The 21,568-nt window shown below is 34.2% G+C and overlaps 1 protein-coding gene across 14 annotated transcripts in view; it reads left to right on the top strand.

The window, feature by feature from the left end:
* Window positions 1–21,568, top strand: part of FOXP2 (forkhead box P2) — a 287,105-nt gene that overhangs the window by 182,230 nt on the left and 83,307 nt on the right. The window lies entirely within an intron of this gene.

Here is a 21,568-nt window from a genome sequence, read left to right as displayed (position 1 = left end):
AGAAGATTCAGCCATTAGACTCTAATCACAAAAGGCATAGTTAATATATGTAATTCTAAAAGCATATTATTTGACACTTACATCCTAGAATAAGCTATGAAATGTCCAGTAAATTCTTTGAGTAAAAAAAAATGGTTTGGAATCATAGATGGGGAACATGAAGAAATTTACTATGCTATGAATTATTGGAAGTATTTTTAGTGGTGTTTATTCTTCTATTAAGCTTCCATTTATAAATACCTTATTATCATTTGTTAAATTATATGACACTTTATAGAATGCTTGATGACTTTAATTCATGCATTAAATATGCACATATATTTTAACAATATTTGCATCTTATAATACTCTTTGTAACAACTTGTCATAGTATCACTGGTTAACTATTTGAGTGGTTTCATTTAGTAATTCAAAAACTGAATAAAGTATTTCTAAATTACATCTTAATTAAAATTGTCATGGCTATTGCAAAATTCTCCATTGTTGAGAGTGATCAGTATTTAATTGTGTGCATTTACATTTTTATTGATATTTTTGCACCTCTACATCTACCCCCAAATAACTAGAATTTTTATCACTTAAAAACTACATCCAAACATCAAGGTTCCTATTGCAGGAATTTTAACTCTTGTACTTCTTAATGTTCATATATTTCTTCCTGATCTATAAAGTTAGTATTTCAGCAATGCTCTAATCATTCTTTATGAATTATTATTGGGTAGTGTGTTATGTTGTTATGTAAAAATTCCTAAATTATAAAATATAGGCTCTAAGACTGAAATGGACTTTAAAGTTACTGTTACTTCTGTTCTTGTCTGGCAGTCAGTAGACCTGGGTTCCCTCTCAATTTCACCACTCCTTAGCTATATGGGATCTTGGATAAGTCACCAGCTACTGTGAGAAGCACTAGAAATATGACAAATATAAGCAAGCAAGATAGGCCTTGCTCTCAAGAGCCTTATAGTTTAATAGGGGAGAACAACACATAAAAAGAAGCTAAAAATGGAAAGAGGATGGTACACACCAGGAAGAATGACTTAAGAGATTGCTTAGAAGCAAAGTATGGTCCTGGATTGAGGCAAAATAAATCAGAAGCTCATTTCACCAGGGTGGTTCCAGGAGTAGAGACCAAGGTTCAGGTTTGGAAGAGTTAGAAGATGATGACCAAAATAGAGTCACTATGGCTTGGATATGAGTAGGAAGTGTTGAGTTTATTATGTCTACATGAAAATCAAAATCTGTATTCCACTAACGAAACTTCTGTATTGTTATTATTGAGGACACAATTATCCTCTTAGTCATGCAGGTTCACAGTCATTCTCATCCTCAGCTTCTCACCCGTGTATTATATCCATTCAGTTGTCCAATCTTTTTGGTTCTACCTCCATAGCATCCCTTGTTTATATTCCCTTCTTTTACACATTCACCTGCCTGAGTCAGCTTCTCCTCATCTCTTGCCTGCACTTTTGTAATAGGTTTCTAGTTAGTCCCTCTGCCTCATGTCTCCCTAATCAAATACATCCTCTACACATTACCAAAGTGGTTTTCCTAAAGAATAGGTCTGACCTACATATCACCCTCTGCTCAATAATTCTGTTGGCTCTCTATTATAAGATCAAAGATGAAAGTCTTTGGCATTTAAAGCTCTCCACCTGCCCTATTCTTATTACAAATTTCAACCATTCCATTCTAATTACTCATAACTTTCCACTACACACTCTAAGATCCTCTCTATTCAGGCCCACTTGCTGTTCATACATGATGCTTTATCACCAGTCTTCATGCCTTTCACATTGACTAGAATACTCTCACTCCTCACCTCTGCTTTCCTGGCTTTCTTCAATATTCAGCTCACATTGCCATCTACAGGAGACTTTTCTTTGTCACATGCTTGCTGCAAATTCCATATATGATATGTATATTTGCATATATAAATGCATATGTACACATACGCATGATTATAATCAGATCTTCAAGGACTGAGACTATTTTTTCATTTTTTTAAAATTCGAGCATTTGAATTAACAAATACTCAATAAATACTTAATAAGTACTTAATAAATACTTATCAATAGACTCAAAATTGATAAATTTATGTAGAAGTCGTTAATTCTGATTTTCAAATTTGAGTTTCATTTTTATTCTAACTTTAATCCTTAAAATGAACCAGGCACCTAACAAACAAATGTATAGTAGTTACTAAAATAGGAATAAGTAATGAATTACTTTCATCCTGCACTGAATTTATTATCACTATTTCTGACAACATATGAATAAATGACATTAACATTAGGAAAGTCCAGCTATGTGACTGTATTAGACTCTTGAAAAGCCAGTGGAAGAAATAGACCACTTTCTCAAATGATTCATTAGAAATAGTACAGAAGTTGATTTAGTGACTTTGCTAGTCTATATTTTACATCTACATTGAATTCACTATTAAAACAGTTCTTTCTAATTGTTTTCATGTCTTTAGTCCATGGCTTAAGATATTTCATTTTATTAGTATAGCATTTTTCCTTTCAACAAAGTATTCCTTTAGCCAAGAAAAAAAAATTTAGTGTATATTATGTGTAAAGTATTGTGCTAAGGGTGCTATAAGATGATGTGTTTCTGTTTGCTCTTACTCACCACAGTACGGTATTATACTAAAGACAATTACATGTGAGGAAAAACCAAGATGAAAATACCTTTGTGTTTTTTTAACAGTAAAACCAGTTTCTTACTAATAACTTAAATGTGTTGACTTAACACACATAACTTTACTTCCCTTTGAAAACAATTTGTTTCTGAATTGGACATGAGAATCCAGTGCCCACTTAAAGTGATAGGTAGCAAAACTCTAGCAGTTCTTTGGCACTTTTCATACTTGTACCAATAAAATATATTCTACTTATGGAACAGATTTTTTTAGAATTGTGGGTCACATTGAATGCCAGAATTAATTATTTAAAAATTCTTTACAGGTGAATATTTCTCTTATTGTCTTCAGGGCACTTCAAGGCCATGTATTTTCACACACATATCTTCCTATTTGAAAATACTAAAATACTCTGATAAATCTGGAGTAGGTAGGGTGAGTAGAAAGGAACCATAATCCTTTAAAGACATCTTATTAGACACCTCCTCCATATGTTTCCTCTCTTACACAATACACACACACACGTGCATTATGCCTCTCCCAGAAAGTTAGGGGAATTTCTTCATAGATCCATGCTCTGAAGAATGTGGTACAGTATTTATTTCCTATCCTGGTACTCATTACAATCCAGCTATGTGTTGTCATTTTGTGCAGTTCTAGTCCTGAGAAGCAGTTTAGTATTATGAAGAGAGAGCTGGGAATGGAGTTAGGGAGGTCTAGATGCAAATCCTGCCTCTATTAATCATACTATACTAGTTATGGGACTTGTTGGACTCAAAAGTCATTAAATCTGCCTCTCAGTTTCTTCTTTTGTAAAAATGGACATTGTACTACCTATACCATCTCCTTCACTGAGTTGTCAAATTCCAATGTAATAATGTATACAAAATGATTTATAGATTTTAAAACATATAAATGTCTACTGTTAAACTCTCATAAAGGATCTACTTAACACATTCAAGGCATGCATACCTCTGTGACTCTTTATTATTTCAGAGCTTCCAGTGTATCACTGGAGTTATTACCTCTTTCATTCCTCATTCTTACTATAGGACCCTTCCAAGCTCCTCTTCAGGGCAGAGAATAGGAATTTTCTTTTCTTTCTTTCTTTTTAAAATAATACTTCTCATTACCAATAAAAAGAATTGTTAACATTCTTTTACAGCCCACTTACTCCTAAGATATGTCTTTCCGTTGTCCTTCAGATCATTTTTGGGAGGATAGATCTATGACTAAAAATCTTGTCATAATAATGATTCTTTTTTTTGCTTATTTGATTCTTATACTTAAAAAATTAAGAAATATATTGTTTTTAACTGGATATATTTCAAAAATAGTAAATTTAAAAAATAAATGACACCTCAAAACATACATAGTCTGACAAAAAACATACATTCATAATCAATAACATTAACCACCTACTACATGCCAGACTCTGTGCTAAGTACTGGGGATACAAAAAGAGTCAAAAGATAGTTCTACCCCTCAAGGAGTTCACAATCTAAAGGGATATACAACATGATGAATCATTAACAGAGGGAAGGCACCTAAATATAGAGAAATTAGAAAGGGATTCCTGTAGAACATGGGATTTTCATGGGGTACTTGAAGGAAACCAGGGAAGCTAGGAGTCAAGAAGATGAAGAACATTCCAGGCTTGAGGGGAAAGGCAGAAAAAATGCCCAAAGTCAAGATGGAGTACCTTGTTCAAGGATAGCAAGGTGGCCAGTATCACTGGATCAAGAGTACCTGGTGGGGAAAAAGGTGTGAAGATATTGGAAAGGTAGAGGGAGGGGTTAGATTATTAAATATGTTGAAGCCAGAAGATTGTTTATGTCATCCTGAAGGTGATAAGGAAGCCTCTAGAATTTATTGACTAGCAGAGGGGGGCCTTTAGATCTTTGTTTTAGGAAAATCATTTTAGCAAATGAACTGGAGTATGAAGAAACTTGCAGACCTGTGAGCTAGCAGTCCATTGCAATAGTCCACACATGAGGTGATATGGGTCTCCACCTGGGAGGATGCAATATCAAAGGAAAGGAGTATTCAGAATATATTGCAAAAGTAACATCGATAAGCCTTGGCTAAGAGAGTAATGAACAGAGGATGATAGCTAGTAGTGAATATGGAGAACTGAAAATGGTAGTATCCTGAACAATTATGGGGAAGAATATTTAAGGGAAAGGATAATGGTAGGGTAGGTAAAGTACTTACCATTTACAAGTGAAATGGGGCCAGTTAAGAATTTCAGGGCAAGGCCTCTGGCTCTGGAGGACCAATGAAAGGATTGTTTTTCTCTCTCTCTCAATCAGCTAGAAGCTCCCTCTTTAAAAAAGATCACAAACCCACCTGAGATTTAGTAGATTAAGTACAAATTTGTTAGGAGCCTTCTCTAAGCTCACACTGCTAATAAGTGTTAGAGGCAGAATTTGAACTTGAGTCCTTCTAACTCCAAATCTAGCACTCTATTTACAATGGCATACCCTTGCCACCTCTCAAGTATGTAGATAGAGAACTATCTCTACCTGCCAAGCAAATCAAAAGTATCCCGTGGGGGAGCTGGAGTCTTGTAAAGGAGAGTAATAAGAGAAGGTCTGGGGAGTTCTCTGCTAAGTGTAAAATCATGCCAAGTTGAACTCTAAGAATAGTCAGACCTGTTCTCTTTGTTTTGGTCAACGGCATATTAATAAATTTTAAACTATATTTGTATCCACTTTGTTTATTTTGTTTCTTTGTTCAGCTTGTGAATCATTCCCAGATATTCTTCCTACTCCTGGCACTCTTTCTCAAAGTATTCTTTGTGCTCCATGTGATAAGCATCTCCTTTCTGTCTTCTTTTCAAATGTAAGACTACCTTGAATGCCATTGTAACTTCTCAAAGAAAAGCTGATTGCCTTCACTGTAGCTGCACTGGATTTAAATCTTTGATATTTAGTAATTTATACTTGCGATGTGGAGACTTAGTGTGGTGACTGGAAACCATGGCTAGATTGGCTAAGGGAGAGTAATAAGAAATTAGTGGGCAGAAGGAAGGCTGCAACTTATTCATTTTTACCACAGAAGGCAAGAATGGAGCAATGGGTAGAAGTTGTAGAGAATCGGCTTTTAGTTTTACATTGCGGAAAACTTTATTAGTTGTACAAAGGTGGGATGGACTCCTCAAGAGATAGTGAGTCTCCCTCAGTCAGAGCTGAGGCATCTGGTGACACCACAGCACATAGAGTCCTGGACCAGTCAAGAAGAGCTATGTTGAAATCAAGTCTTGGATAAAAACTAGCTGTGAGAACCTGGGCAAATTACTTAATATCTGTAATAGCATCTACCTTGAAAAGTTGTTTGGAGAATCAGTCATTTTTTAAAGCATCTTGCCTAGCTATAATGGACACTGTAAAAATACATATTCCATTCTCCCCACCCTACCACTAATCCCTGGAGATTGGTGTTTATATAAAAGGATTCTTATTTATGTATATATTGGAGGAGAGTGAATTATGTTTCAATTATTCTGTTCTATGTGACTTTACTCTGTGGACAGAATCATAATAGATATCAGAGAGTATATAGGACATAGTCCTTAATTTTTTTCCTTTAATTTTGTTCACTTTCACCAGGTAGAGTCGCATATTTCTGTAATCTCTGCTAGTGCCAAAGATGAGGTTGGTAGATCTCTGGCATTCTTCATTGTAGTAGGGCCAAAGACAAATAGGCATCTGTCTTAAGTCTGATACTCATGTGCTGAGCCCCTGGTGACTAGCTATTGTACTTCCAACATGAGCAAAATAGGAAGATCCTGTGTCCAAGGGAAAATCACAACTTCATAAGTAACAATTTTTCCATATGCCTTTGATTCTGTTAATAGTCTGCAACAAAGTAAATACTTTGTGGAATCGTCAATATGATATGCTTCTTTATGAAGCCTTTTTTTTGTCTTTTAAAAAATGGCAGTGTAATCAATAATTTTAAAAATGGTTGTGCATTATTAGAGTAACTGTAGCTTGATGACATTTAATGTACCAGATAAAATGGATTAAGAATTGGTAATAAGTAAAGGGAGGTGAGACTAAATACTTTTAAACTCATATACATGGGAAAACAATTAGTTAAGTCCTGAGCAATAGTGTGGTATATTTAGAGAGAACTGGCCTCGAGTCAGGAAGACCTGAATTCAAGTTCTGACATATACTCTGTGAGCTTAGGCAAGTTACTTAACCTCTTAGTATCCAAGCAACTCATGACCATATTTTTTTTAATAGTTGTAGATCTATTTTAGTAGAGGGCATTTTTATAAGGACTTTTTTTACATTCGTTGAAATCTCAGTTTTGGTTGCGTTTGTATGTTTGTTTTAAACAGCCACTGCCTTTGTATTTTGAGATGGAGATTAAAATAAACTTTATTTCCTATTGTCCTTTTAAGGAGCATTTTACAAATATCCCTATATATCAGGCAAGGCATTGTGTCCAAATTTTCAGTATGAGTAGATAGTTTAGGGCTTTTGCTTAAATATAGACCTGACTTTTAAACCCCCTAATAAAACATTAGAAGAATCCCACAGTCCTCACTTTTTAAAATTTCCCATAATATGCCTTCATTTGCTGTGTTGTTTTATTTTTTCCTTTAGCAAATTTGTTTTCTTCTGTGTGGGTGATTTTTCCCTTTTGGATTCAGGAAATGCCTTGTTCTATGACCACAGAAGATGCTAATAGTGGGAATTCTTAGAACAGCAAGTATCTTACTTCAACCACAGGAAGCATGTTGTGTCTGCCATTTATTCTCTAAGGTTGGCTGAGACAAAGCACTGATCAGCAGCTGTGAAAAATTTATAGCACCACTAATTGTGACTGACAGCCTAATTAAGTAGGAGGGGGGAGGATAGTGAAAAAAAATGTATCCAGGATTTGGCTAAACTTGAGTTTCCAGAATTGTGACCTCTTGTTTTATCCCACTAAAACAGTTTGCCTATTGCCACTTTCAGTTATAGACAGCACATTATCTGTTGGAATGGCATAACAATTAATATCAAAATGACACTGAAGCTCTTATTACTGGACATTGATTTCTGTGGTTGAGACCACATTCTAACTTTCAATAAACAGGCTCACATTTTATTTAGTTATAACAGAAATGTCTGCATGTGTGAATTGGGTTTTTTGCTGAGCGAATCTCTATTTTAATCTAGACAGTTTTTTTCAACTTCAGTCAATAACAATAGTAGGAATCTTCTTAGATAAATCTAGGCTTTCCCTTGTATTTTAAATTCTGACCTTTAACTGTACCATACAAATCACTAAGTTGGGTATTTGTTGTACCCAGTTTAAAATTAAAAAAAATTTTTTTTCAAGAGCCTTTTGATGAGATCAACACTATACTTATAGTTAACTATGGTTTTTTTGCCTTTTTTTGTTTCATGTTTCTTTCATTTTGACATCACAAATAATGGAGCATCTCATTTTCCAAAAGTATATCTTATTCCTGTCTTAGCATGTAGTACAAAGTTCTAGGAGCTCCATCTGAACTGTGTGGTACCCAAGCGAAAGTCATTAAGTTACTTTTTTCTTCTTATACCAAAATGTACTAATTTACTAAGATGATAAATAATAAATACCTATTAAAGGGATATAAATAAATTTCCACTGGAACATGATTGTGATATCATAAAGTATTTCTGACTATCATTATTTTATTACTCTTATTTGAGTACAATTCCAATTATAGTTCATAAATTGACCTAGCACAAATATATATATATATATGCATTTATATATATATATAAATTCAAGAACCAATACTTCTTGAAAAAAAATGTCAAAACCAAGAAGTGTGACAGGCACTACATGCTGTATACCTTTTATTAAAACCTGAGTGGTTTCAAACCCAATACTTTGACCTTTAAAACTCTGATCATCTTTTTCATAAGTAAATACTACTTAAAATGTGATCAAATTTACAATATGTGAAGAACCCATCATAATAAGAAATAGCCTTAAGATTCATAAAATTGATTATGTGTGCCTGATCTAATTGATGATCCCTGCTTGGTACCCCAGGGAAAGGTGAAAGATCCTCTGCTATGGTAATTTTCCTTATCTTAATTATAATATTCCTCTTGCTACAGAATTGACTGTATTAACTTCTTGTGTTAGAATTAACCAATGCATATCTATATTAATTCTATTGCTTCCTTGACCCCCCCCCTTCTAGTTCCTTTCATTACCTGATTAGAATCAGAATTATATTAAACACTCAACTGATCACAGAACAGCGGCTAGACACTATACAGAAGTGAAACTAAATGAATCAATAAAAGTTGCAAAATATATAATTTAGAGCTAAATTAAATGTCATTTTTTACCCTTAAATTTGTTTGTTTCTATCAAAATGTGTATCAAAAGAACATTAATTAAGTAAAGTGAAAAAAACAATTAAGTAACCAGAAATTTGCTGATATAAATATTGTGAATAGACAAGTTAACTTGGGTACTCAAGAGAAAGAAATAAAGATGGAAATGATAGAATGCCACCTAACATAGGAAAAATACAATCATTTTTCCACCTAACATAGGATAAATAAAATCCTTTTTTCTTGGTAAAAAGATATAATTCCAAATGTTGGACCCATAGGAAAGAATATACTACAGAGGGCTGTGTGTCTGTGTGTAGGTGTTATGGCAGGGATTGGAAAGATGAGAAAAGAGGACCTTAAGTATCCATATTAATAAATCTTTTCAGCATCTTAAGCATTACACTTTTCTATGGTTGCTGCAAAAAGAATCACTGCTACCATAAATATGCTATTCAGCCAAAATGTCCATTATGTAGCAATTGAGCTACCATTACCACCTCCCAGGTGCTCTCTGTGAAGTCATAAAGTCTAGTAGAAGAAGAGAATTCTTTAGTAAGTCTCTCTAAGCCATTCAATTTTGATCAAAAGGATTTCAGGGTATGGATTCAGAGATCCTAATTAAGATGTAGTGAACATCCATGGCAAAACTTCAGTGTCTTGATACCATAATTGAAAAGGTCTGGGAGGTCAGATGCCCACTACAGGGCATTTTTTTAGATGCAGCACCCTTTTGGATTGATTATAAAACCAATCATTTTTCAGACCATTATGCATCTGAATATATGAATAAACATATCATTCATACAAATATAATTTATGGTAACTACATTCACCAGTTAATATGCACAGTGTTCTCATCATGAAAACCCAATGACCAAAAGTATACATATTTGCAATAATTCTTTTCAACATCCTGAATATCCCCATTTTATTCCCATTGTTGAAAAAAGGAATGACTATTCTCATGATTAAGCTCTCCAAACCGTAAATGTCCCAGTTGCTAAGGATGGGGTTACTTATTTTAAAGGTCCCACTGTACTACATTAAAATGATTTTTTCTTAGATATTCTATGTGATTTAAGGTATTAACAGTACTTCAAATTTTGTTCCATTAACAAATCTTGGCATTCTAGAAGCACAACCCTGTCCTGGGCTCATTAATAAACAAATTTGAATGCTACAATCTCAGTACTGACCTCTGAGGTACCCATTAGTGACTTTTCTCCATTGTACTGTAATGTAATCACAGAATAGCTTTTCAAGGCACTGAAGTAGCAGACCATTTTCTTTGTTAATCAAAAATAATTCAGCATTACTCTAGTTATAAAAAAAAAGTGTCCAGTTATTTTGTTTTTCATAAAAAGAAAATTTGGGAACTCCACTTACAAGTTTTCTTTTTTATAAATAAGATCTGTATTTTAAATCTGCATTACATATCTAAAATTGATATCTCAAAATAAATCCTTTTGGGTAGTCATTGTTAGTCCAAAGGCAAAGATGATAATTGCCAACTCAGTATGGAAATTTGTTATATCTCAGCAGCAACTTCTAGACTGGAAACATGAACTTATTTAATATATCTATATACTCTAGATTTGTGTGGATCCTGGATAAAAAAAAGGCAGAGATATAACTTGAATAAATCCTCTGACCAACAGATATGTCATAGAATTTTCCCCAAAATGAAAGAGAAGTCTGGTTTCCACTTTAGAAATGTGCAGAAGTGGAAGCTCTAGACCTAAACCATTATCCCATTCAACCAATCTTGATGGCTGAAATTCACAACTGGTTATACATAATTATAAGTCAATGGCAAATATGGTTAGCTAATAATAAGACTGTTGAGATTCAAACATCATTTGATTATGCACAATGTTTATAAAGTCTACAACAATGTTTCATTTGAACTCAATAAAAATTCTTTTAACACTTTTTTTTGAAGAATTTTGTACTAAACACTGGAGGGAGAAAAAATTTTGATAAAAGTATACCTGCCCAGAAAAGCTTACGTTTAGAAGAAAAACACACTGCAAAGGCCATCTAAGTATCTATATGATAATACATAAATGCTTTGTATAACATTCCTGTCAAATGATAATCAGCTTTTATCTGAGAACCACTGGGGGGACACATTACTTTTCAAGGTAGTCAGTATTTCATTTTAATTTGGGATAGATCTAATTTTTTAAAAAATTAAACCCTTACCTTTCTGTCTTGGAGTCAATACTGTATATTGGTTCCAAAGCAGAAGAGTGGTAAAGGCTAGATAATGGGGGTCAAGTGACTTTCCCAGGGTCACACAGCTGGGAAGTGTCTGAGGCCAGATTTGAACCCAGGACCTTCCTTCTCTAGACTTGGCTCACAATCCAGCTGCCCCCAATAGATATAATTTTTAAGAAATTTATTTTCACTCACATATTTTTAAATCCTTACCTTTCATCTTATAATCAATACTGTATATTAGTTCCAAAATAGCATAGCAGTGAGGGCTAAGCAATTGGGGTTAAGTGACTTGGAGAGGGTCATGCAATTAGAAGGTGATTGAGGTCAAATTTGAAGCCAGGGCCCTTTGTCTCTGGGCCTAACAAATTAATTGAGCTCACTTCACTCAAATTTAAATAGAAATTCACATCTAAATATGTCTGTCTGTGTCTTCCCTACACATACACATACACATACACACACACACACACACACACACACACACACACACACATATACACACATATACATTCTCCCTGTCAAGTCAAAATAACAATTCTAAACTTTTTCTCTTCTATATGAGAGCCCTTCAAAAATACAGGTATTATTTCTCCCTCAAAGTTTTCTCTTCTCCAGGCTAAACATTTTCAATTCCTTCAACTTACTGGTCCTTACAATGCATAGTCTAGAATCATTACCAATCCAAAATCCTAATTACTCTCTTGTATTCACATTACAGAAAATGCTCCATGTGTTGAGGATGGACAGTACCCTGTCAAGGACAGGATATAGTAAAGACAGAATTTCCTGTGTTCTTACAGCTCTCTTAACTTGTACATGTATATATAATTACTAAAATGTGTCAAAAGTAACTAAGATTGTCTCTTGGAATGAGGAAGAGGTTAGAAGTACCAACAAAAGAAATAAACACCTTCATTCTTGGGAAGCTGAGCAACCACAGTGATTCCAGAGGTCAAGGTCTAAAGGAGATGCCTATGAATCATGAATTAAGTCATTAATAAGGAATGCCCAAAAAAGAAGGGTTAAAGCTTTAAATGTGTACCAAACAGAGTATTTTGAGGCTGTATCTGGAATGGGCTCACCTGAATATGGCTTATATCTGAGGTTATCTCACAAGATAGTAAATATTTTTGCATTTTAACTAAGGCCAGAAATAGAGAGGACAGCATTGGAAGAGATTATTGCTGGCAAAGAGAAAGTGCATGAAGACTATGACTCTAAGAGCATGGCATTATGGAGATGTAACCTACCTTTTTTCTGCCTGAGTAATTACCAAAAAAATTACCCTAAATCATCTGAGGAACCCATGCTTATGGAAACTGTCCTAAGAGGATAACTCATTTTGTTACACCTTCAAATCATCTAATACCACAGTATGCACAGTGGCTGTTATATTTGCATTTGGGAGTTCTGATAAAGAACCAGCTGAGGGAAAAGTAGAAGTAGCAAAACAAACACAAATTGGCCTTTCTTAATGCTAAGGTTACTAATTATCCTTGACCTACTTCTATTCATTTCTCACAGTTTAAAGGATTAGAAAACCATTGATTGGGAATGAGGCTTTTTGGATTCATCAGATGTTCATCTAAACACAGAATCGTGTTTAGTGTTAATAAAGGGAACATCTAGATGGTTGTATGTATATCCCACTGTATAAGAAGAACTGGACACGTTCCCCTCTGATTAATTCATTGTCTTTTAAAGATCTTTTCATTGCCAAATTCAGTAGCTTCCCCCTCTCCATTCTCCACCCTGACCACTCAAAAACATCTGACATTGTTGGAAATGCTCTCCTTTTTACATTAAACAATTTCTTGCACCTTCCTGTCTCCAAAACTCTCGGTTTTTTCCTACCCACTTTCTTTTTGGTTATCCTCTTTTTCACCTTAGGTTCAGATGTCTTTCAATATTCTCTCCTTGGCCAGCTTTTCTTTCATACCATATTATCCTCTCTCCTCTCCCTTCTATCTCCTTTCCTCCATTACTATCCCCCTATCTCTCACTTGCCCCACTCTCCATCTCTTTCTTTTGCCTTCATGAAGATTACTCCCACGTCCCCAATTAGATGCCCTGATGGTACTTCAAGCTTATATCCAAAAACATACCCTGAATGCTATTCTCCATCCCAGTTCATAACTCCTTCCTTATTTTCCTCATCCTCAGAAATATAGGAGCAAAGATATAAACCTGAAGAAACTATTTAGTCCAAGTCTCTCATTTTATACATGAGTATGCTGAGGCCCAGGGAGATTAAGTGATTTGCCCAAGGTCACTCTTTGCACAGACAGGATTTGACACCAGATTTTCTGAGAGACAATTTTTTTCTACTGTCCTATTAGTACTGTTCTTGTTGATGCCACCTATTTTCACCACATATCCAATTTTGGATATAAAATAAACTTACTTGTGAGGACTTCACATTCCTTTCAATTTAATTGAACTAGCATTTAAGTATCTACTATGTACAAGAAAACACTGTGTTAATGAAGGGAACAAAAAATGTTGCTGCTCTCAGGGAGATCACATTCTATCACATATACCTGGTTCCCTTTGGGAGAGAAAGTAATTATGCTACCCAGAACTGACAGTATAAATATATATATATATATATATATATATATATATATATACACACACACACACACACACACACACACACACACACACACATATTTCTTCTCCAGACTTGGTACATCTCCTAGATTCTACCAAGTATTTCCTATAATCCTCCCAAATACTATAAAACATGTAATTATCAGAACTGGTCCTGGATAAGAAATAGAGTCATTGATCCAATGGACTAGATTAGGCATATAATATATAGTAGTAAATGATCATGGTAATCCATCACAGTTTGATAAACACAAAGATTCAAACTTTGGGGACAAGAATTCACTATTCAACAAACTACTGGGGAAACTCGAAAGCAGTCTGAAAAGCTAGGCATGAAGCAACATCTCCAGGAAAATAAGGTCAGAATAAGTATATAATTTACATAAAAGGAATTCATAAGCAAATTAGAAGAACATGAAAAAGAAGTTAACCAGTCAGGTCTATTGATAAGAAAAGACTTTATGACCCAACAAAAGTAGAGAGGATTCTGGAAGACAAAATAGATAATTTTGATTACATTAAATTAAAAAGTTTTGCAGGAACAAAACCAATTAATTGCAACCCAAATTGGAAGGGAAAGCAAGGAAAATGTGGGACAAAAATTTAAGAGTTTCTTTGATAAAGTTTTCATCTCTAAATATACAGAGAATTGATCCAATTTTAAAAAATAAGAGTTGTACCCCCATTGATAAATGGCTAAAGGATATAAATAAGCAGTTTTCAGAAGAAAACAAAGCTATCAATAGTCATAAAACAATGCTATAAATCATCAATAGAGGAATTCATTACCAATTAACACCCATATGATTGGGTAAGATGACAGAAATGGAAATGGGAAAGGACAAATGCTGGAGAAGGGGAAAAATAAGAAAACGAATGCATTGTTGGTGGAGTTGTGAACTGGTTTAGCCATTCTGGAGAACAACTTGGAACCAGGCCTAGGGGCTATAAAATTGTGCTTACACATTGACCTAGCAATACCACTCCTAGCTCTGTATTTCAAAGAGATTTAAAGAAAAGAAAGGAAAGGGACCTATATGTACAAAAATATTTATAACAGGTCTTTTGTGGTAGCAAAGAATTAGAAGTTGAGAGGAAGGCCATTGGTTGGGGAATGGCTGAACAAGTTGTGCCAGATGATTGTGATGGATTACTATTATACTATGAGCATTGCTGAAGGGGAACTGATGCTGAGAGAAATGAGAACATCGTACACAGTAACAGCAATATTGTAATAATAATCAAAGTTTGCAAAGCATTATACTTGTCACCTCATTTGGATCTTCACAACCACCAAGTGACATAGGCACTATTATTTTTGCCATTTTTACAAATGAGGAAACTGATTACCTATGTTAAAATGTTGTTTTAGGATTTAAGTGAAATGAGGTGTGTATGCACAGCACTTTGCAAACCATAATAATATATAACAACATTATCATATACATGCAATATGTCATATATAACATATCAGATATGTAACATATCTCATATATTGAATATGTATCTAATCCAATATATACAATATCACATATATCACATTTTTATAAAATATATATCATTAATATAATATTTTAGGTCTTCAAAACACCTAACAAATTGTATCTTTTTTGAATCTCACAGCAATCATAAGAGGTATTATTATTATATATATTATTATTATCCCTATTTTACAGTCTGAGAGAGGTTAAGCGACTTGTTCAGCATCACACAGGTGTTAATAAACATCTGAGGTCACATTTGAACCCAGGTCCTCCTAGCTTCACTTAACCTCTGTTCCCCAACTGTAAAATAAAGATAATAATGGAACCTGCCTCCCAGGATTGTGAAAAGAATCACATGAGATGATATTTGTAAAGTGTTTAGTATAGTATCTGGAACAATTGGAGATGCATAATAAATGCTTGTTCCCTTCCCTAGGTCTCTGAGCAATAAACTGTATCATATAACCCCCACTATTTAAATTTAAAATGTTAAGCTCTGGAACTTTTGGATTGTTTCAACTAGAGTACCACAAGACACAATTGTGATTTTTACAGTTTATTGAAGCAAGAAAAAAATGTAGATGACAACATCATAATTCAGGTATACTATTGTCTACTCCAAATTATAAATAGTTAAATTGTAATGCTGTCCATTACCTTGTTGATTTAATTGCCTACAGGAGCTCACTGTAGTTTTAAGAAAAAATTTCAATTCAATTGTTCATTTATTATCAAAAGTCTTAAGTAAAAAACATTTCGTTTGATCTCTTTTTATCCACTTTTGGGAGTAGGGAGAAGACAAGATTTTATCAGGATTAGAAACTTCTGAGGCAGAAGCTCCATCCATGTTGAAAAAACTGCCTCTGGGCTCTGAGAGGTGTGACTTGTCCATGGTTATACAGCTTCTGTATCAGAGGCAAGATATGAATTTAGGCCTTCCTTGGTACAGAATCACCCCACCATCTCCTACATCAGAGTGTCTCTCTTTTACTTACCTATGCATAGACATATTTAGGAACTTAAGTAGAGGATAGCATACAGAAAATAATGATAGCCAACATTTGATAGCATTTAAGGCTTAGAAAATGTTTTAAATAATTATGTCATTTGATCCTCATAGCAACCCTAGGAAGCAGGTCTATTATTACCCCCATTTTAGATGAGAAAACTGAGGCAGAGAGAGATTGACTTGCCCAGGGTCACATAGCTAATAACTGTCTGAGACTAGATTTGAACTCAGTTCTTCCTGACTCCAGGACTATTGCTCTATCCACTCACGACATTTAGCTGCTAGCCTTTGAATCAGAAAGACCTGCCCCTCATTCCACTTTTTTACACTATTTATATCATCCTGGGCAAATTAGTAACTCCTCTGGGAATTGGGTAAAACTCCCTAGGACTTATCTCTGAAGTCAAATAGTTTGTATGTATTAAAAATCAAGCTCTTTTTAAGTGGAAAGTATTCCTTTCCAACAATTAACAAGATTCTATAAATATATCATAGACACACAAAAAAGTATTATATTTATTTTAAGCTCTTTTATTCATAAAACAAAATACAGAAAAAATTCTATAGATCACTTTGGGAATAAATATAGTACCAAAATTAGGGTCCTAAAGTAGTCATTCAAAGAGAATAAAGATTGAGGTTATCATATATGATGGTTCTCTTCTCTTTTTTTTTTTTAAATCCTTAACTTCGGTGTATTGTCTCATAGGTGGAAGATTGGTAAGGGTGGGCAATGGGGGTCAAGTGACTTGCCCAGGGTCACACAGCTGGGAAGTGGCTGAGGCCGGATTTGAACCTAGGACCTCCTGTCTCTAGGCCTGACTCTCAATCCAGTGAGCTACCCAGCTTCCCCCTGGTTCTCTTCTCTTTTTATAGGAAACCATGACCTTTAAATATTTACAGAATGAAGTTCTTTCATAATTTAGGATTATATACTGTATTAATATCGCACCGCCTTTCCAGCTAAATCCAAACTTAAGATGGCTGATAGATGAATAGTTTTTATGTGCAGAAATGATCATGTCACTCTAATATTCAGAGCTCTTCAGTGGTTCCCTATCACATACTATAGTAAGTATTTCTCATGTTAGGTTCCATAGAAAACTGTCACAAAGTAGTCCAAAAACATCTTTAAAAAATAGTTGTGAAGGGGGAAGCTGGGTTGCTCGGTGGATTGAGAGCCAGGCCTAGAGACAGGAGGTCCTAGGTTCAAATCTGGCCTCAGACACTTCCCAGCTGTGTGACCCTGGGCAAGTCACTTGACCCCCATTGCCTAAACATTACCACTCTTCTGTCTTGGGACCAATACACAGTATTGACTCCAAAACGGAAGGTAAGGGTTTAAAAAAAATAGTTGTAAGGGTAGACAAAGTACGCAGCAAACCTCTCCAGTTAAGTTTCTCTTGGTAGTACAGAAACATATTTTCATTAACAGGAACTACTACTGCAAGCCATACTCACATGACAAAGCTGACTTAAGCAACAGTGTTGGTTAACATGCCCAATAATGTATGATAAATAATCAGATGATTGTTACTTATAATGTATATAAAATAATCAGTGACCACTTGTATTTGGGAGGGAGGAATAATTATATCTATTTTCCTACAAATGCCCATTATGGACAGTTGAGGTAAATCAAGAAATCAGAAAAGCAAAAGTGTGAATAATGAAGAAAATGATGGTGAAATAAATACTCTAAAATGTAGTTTAAGGTCTAGAATGAACTTCATCCTTTCTTTGTCCTGACTTGAGTTTCATCTTAAACTCAAAAGAACGTTTTTTTTTTTGGCATTAGGCCCTTCCTGACCCCCCAAATTGGTTTATATTCAACTACTTTGTATAAATCTCTATTTACTTTTTAGGTGTGATTTCTAACATTTCTATATGTGTATTGATTTCCCAATTAAAATATAAGCTCCTTGAGAGGAGGAATTGTTTCATTCTATAGCATAAATATATAGTATAAATACCAGTACTCTGCTCTCCACAGACTAAAACATAGGCAACATATGTGACTGTCACAACGAAGGTGTCTAAAAATTCTTGTTGATTGATTGATATGATAGTAGTATCTCCTGTTTAGATATGCTTCACGTGAGTCTGAAACAAAGTGTGTGTGTGTGTGTGTATTTCACAAGATCTATGACTAATCAATATGGCCAGTCATTTCTTTGATTGGCCTCCAAATTCACCCATAAATTATCCATAGAGGATCAATCAACCCACTGCATTGGAAGACTTTTTGTCCTTTTACATTTCTTTTGTATCAGTGCAGCCTTGAGATTGTCCATTTATTAGTCCTCAGTCTCCTTACAAGACAAATCCTACTTCTTTTTTAATGACATTTTTTCATATGATCTATTTTATGATACTTTTGAATGTATGTAATATTTTATTATAAACTAAATCCATAGTGTTAAATTATCAGATTTAGAAAATAATGATTCCATAGTTCTGGTAAATTAACATTTTCAGCAAGGAAAACTTAGTAAGTATAAAAGCAAAATCTAGATATTTCAAGATAAATGTGATGAACCAACAATTCACAATGACACAGCAATTTAAAGTTTCCATAGCACCTTCATCAAAATTAATCTCTGAAATAAGAAATATAAATATCATTATTCACATTTTTCAGACAAAGAAACTGATGCTCAGAGATGTTAAGAATCTGATCCTTAATCACACAGGTAATGAATAGTAGAGACAAAATTGGAAATCAGACATCCTGACTGACATCCTTTCTCCTGCCCTATGCTACCTGGAATAATTTCCAGAATGCTAGTTTACATAAGCAAAAGAGAAAAGGAAGTGTTGGAAAACATTTTACAAGATGAAACCTTTCTAATATTGTTTCCAATTCTGTCAAACACTAATAGCAGTCATATACTTACTAAGTTAATTGCAGTATTTTTATAATATTGTATTTATAATTATAATATTTATAATATTGAAATTGATATGAAAATATTTTTGTATTTATAACATCAACCTTAATAATTTGGTGTACCATAAGTAACAGGTATTTAAGTCATCATTTTAAAAATGTTACAAGAAATCAATCAAAATCTTATTTAATAAGGGGATTCCATTGTTAAGTTTGAGAACCACTGACAAACTGAATTAAGTACAAACTCCTTTACCTTGCATTCAAAGTTGCTGCAGTCTGACCCCCCCCTCCCTTTACCTTTCCAGCCTTTTCTCACCCTGGCCTCTAAAATCACCATACCTTAGCTACATTGCGATACTTACAGCCCTTTGCACACATCCCAAGCTTTATTCACAATGCAACAGTTTATGCCAATGTTATCGAAGTAAAGAATACTGTTTCTACCAAGACTCCATCTTTTAAGTTTGACCCATCCCTCAAAGTAAATCTCGCCCTCACCAACTCCTTAAAGGCTTCACTAATTGACTAATAAAAGACTCTTACCTATTATATCACTTTAAATTCATCCTAAATCTATTCTTTTATTGCCAAACATTTTAGAACATGTTCTATTCTTTGCTCTAGTTGTGTACTTCCTGTTCGGTATTGCATATTTAAGTATGTGTCATATTCCCTTGCTAGAATGTAAGCTTCAAAAGGGGAGGGAAATAACTTCATTATTTGTGTATCTTCCTTCTCCCGAAATTTTAATAAATGGTTGCTAAATATATGAATGGAAAGATTACCAACTTGCTTAAATATCTCCTTGCTTTCTGAAACTGAACTAAGGATATGAAAAATCCCTGATTTGCATTCTAATGATAAAGATGTTATTGACCTTTTTAGTGTGAGAAACCCTATCACTGTTTGTAGACTTCACAACTAACTAACTGATAACAAGGAGATTTTTAACTACTTAATATGGCCATAAAAGATTGTTTGTAGTGTTAAGTAAGCCAGTAAGAGTCTCTAGACTAGGCTCTCTGAAAATGTTTTTATCTGCAAGGACTAAGTGTGCAAACTGAAGTTTTAATAAATTAAAACAACTGCAGCTCTCACCAGGTGAGACTGATCTGAAGCCAGAATAAGCTAAAAATAAACATTTGCTCCTTTTCCTGTGTTAGTAGCCATATCACTGATTTTTCTAAATAAAATTAATTTTTAAGAAATTTGGATTTGGCCCAGTGATGACAGGATTTTATTTTCATTAGAAGCAATGCCCATTTAAAAAATATAACAGTAAGAACAAAAGTTCTTTAATGATTATTTAATCTAAAACATATGTCATCTTCAAAACTTATGCAGTTTCACTGAAGACTGTTTCAACTAAGGCTTGCATTGGAAACTACCTAGAACATAAGCACAATTTAAACCATTTATTATCTTCTATGGAGCTTGGAAACTTCATAAACTCCCCCCAAATACTTTAAGGATTTAGTGTGATAGTCCCATAATCCGGGCACAAATGAACTACTGGACAATTGTGTCCAATCTAAGGAAAGTAAATTCCAAAAAATAGCGCTTTATTCTTGTTTTCCATTAATGTATGTGTGTCCATAACTTTAAATATGGTGCAAGAGTTCATTTAAAACACAGAATTATAATTTGCTACATACGGTAGTATCCTTCTATATAAAATTAATCATAACAATAGAGTAATAAAAAAACACTCTAGATAGTACCATCAGAAAGTGAAGAAATATATAACCTGTCCTTTCTTCCAGAAAATTCCTCAGACTCTAATGCATTAACCAGCATGACACCCTAAATGTTTAAAATGGCAGCTAATAACGTCAAAAGGATCTATCTTCACTTGGAAACATTGGAGCTAGAGTTAAAGTAAAAAGTCCAGAAGTTAAAGACAAGATATTAATTTGGGGGCAACTTGTGTTTCCAAAAATGCTTCTTACTTATATAAATTTGCCACTTATATTCAGGCATGGGCAGGGAAGCCCTTTTTTCCTACTTGGTAGTAGTACATTTCCCTAAAATTGCCATTACATTAATGAACCTTACATTAGTCTTTTGGTATTATTTGGATTTTTTTTAACATTTATTAATATTCATTTTTTAGAAAAGTTAACATGGTTACATGATTCATGCTCCCCTTCACCCCCCGCACTCCCCCCTTTCACCCCCCGCACTCCCCCCACCCCTGGCCGATGTGCATTTCCACTGGTTTTAACATGTGTCATTGATCAAGACCTATTTCCAAATTGTTGATCATTACATTGGTGTGGTAGTTTCCAGTTTACATCCCCAATCATGTCCACCTCAACCCATGTATTCAAGCAGCTGCTTTTCTTCTCTGTTTCCAGTCCTGCA

This window comes from Gracilinanus agilis, chromosome 5 (assembly GCF_016433145.1).
Source record: "Gracilinanus agilis isolate LMUSP501 chromosome 5, AgileGrace, whole genome shotgun sequence".
Lineage (NCBI taxonomy): Eukaryota > Metazoa > Chordata > Mammalia > Didelphimorphia > Didelphidae > Gracilinanus > Gracilinanus agilis.
Note: the sequence above shows the minus strand (reverse complement) of the source record. Positions and strands in the feature narration are given on the sequence as shown.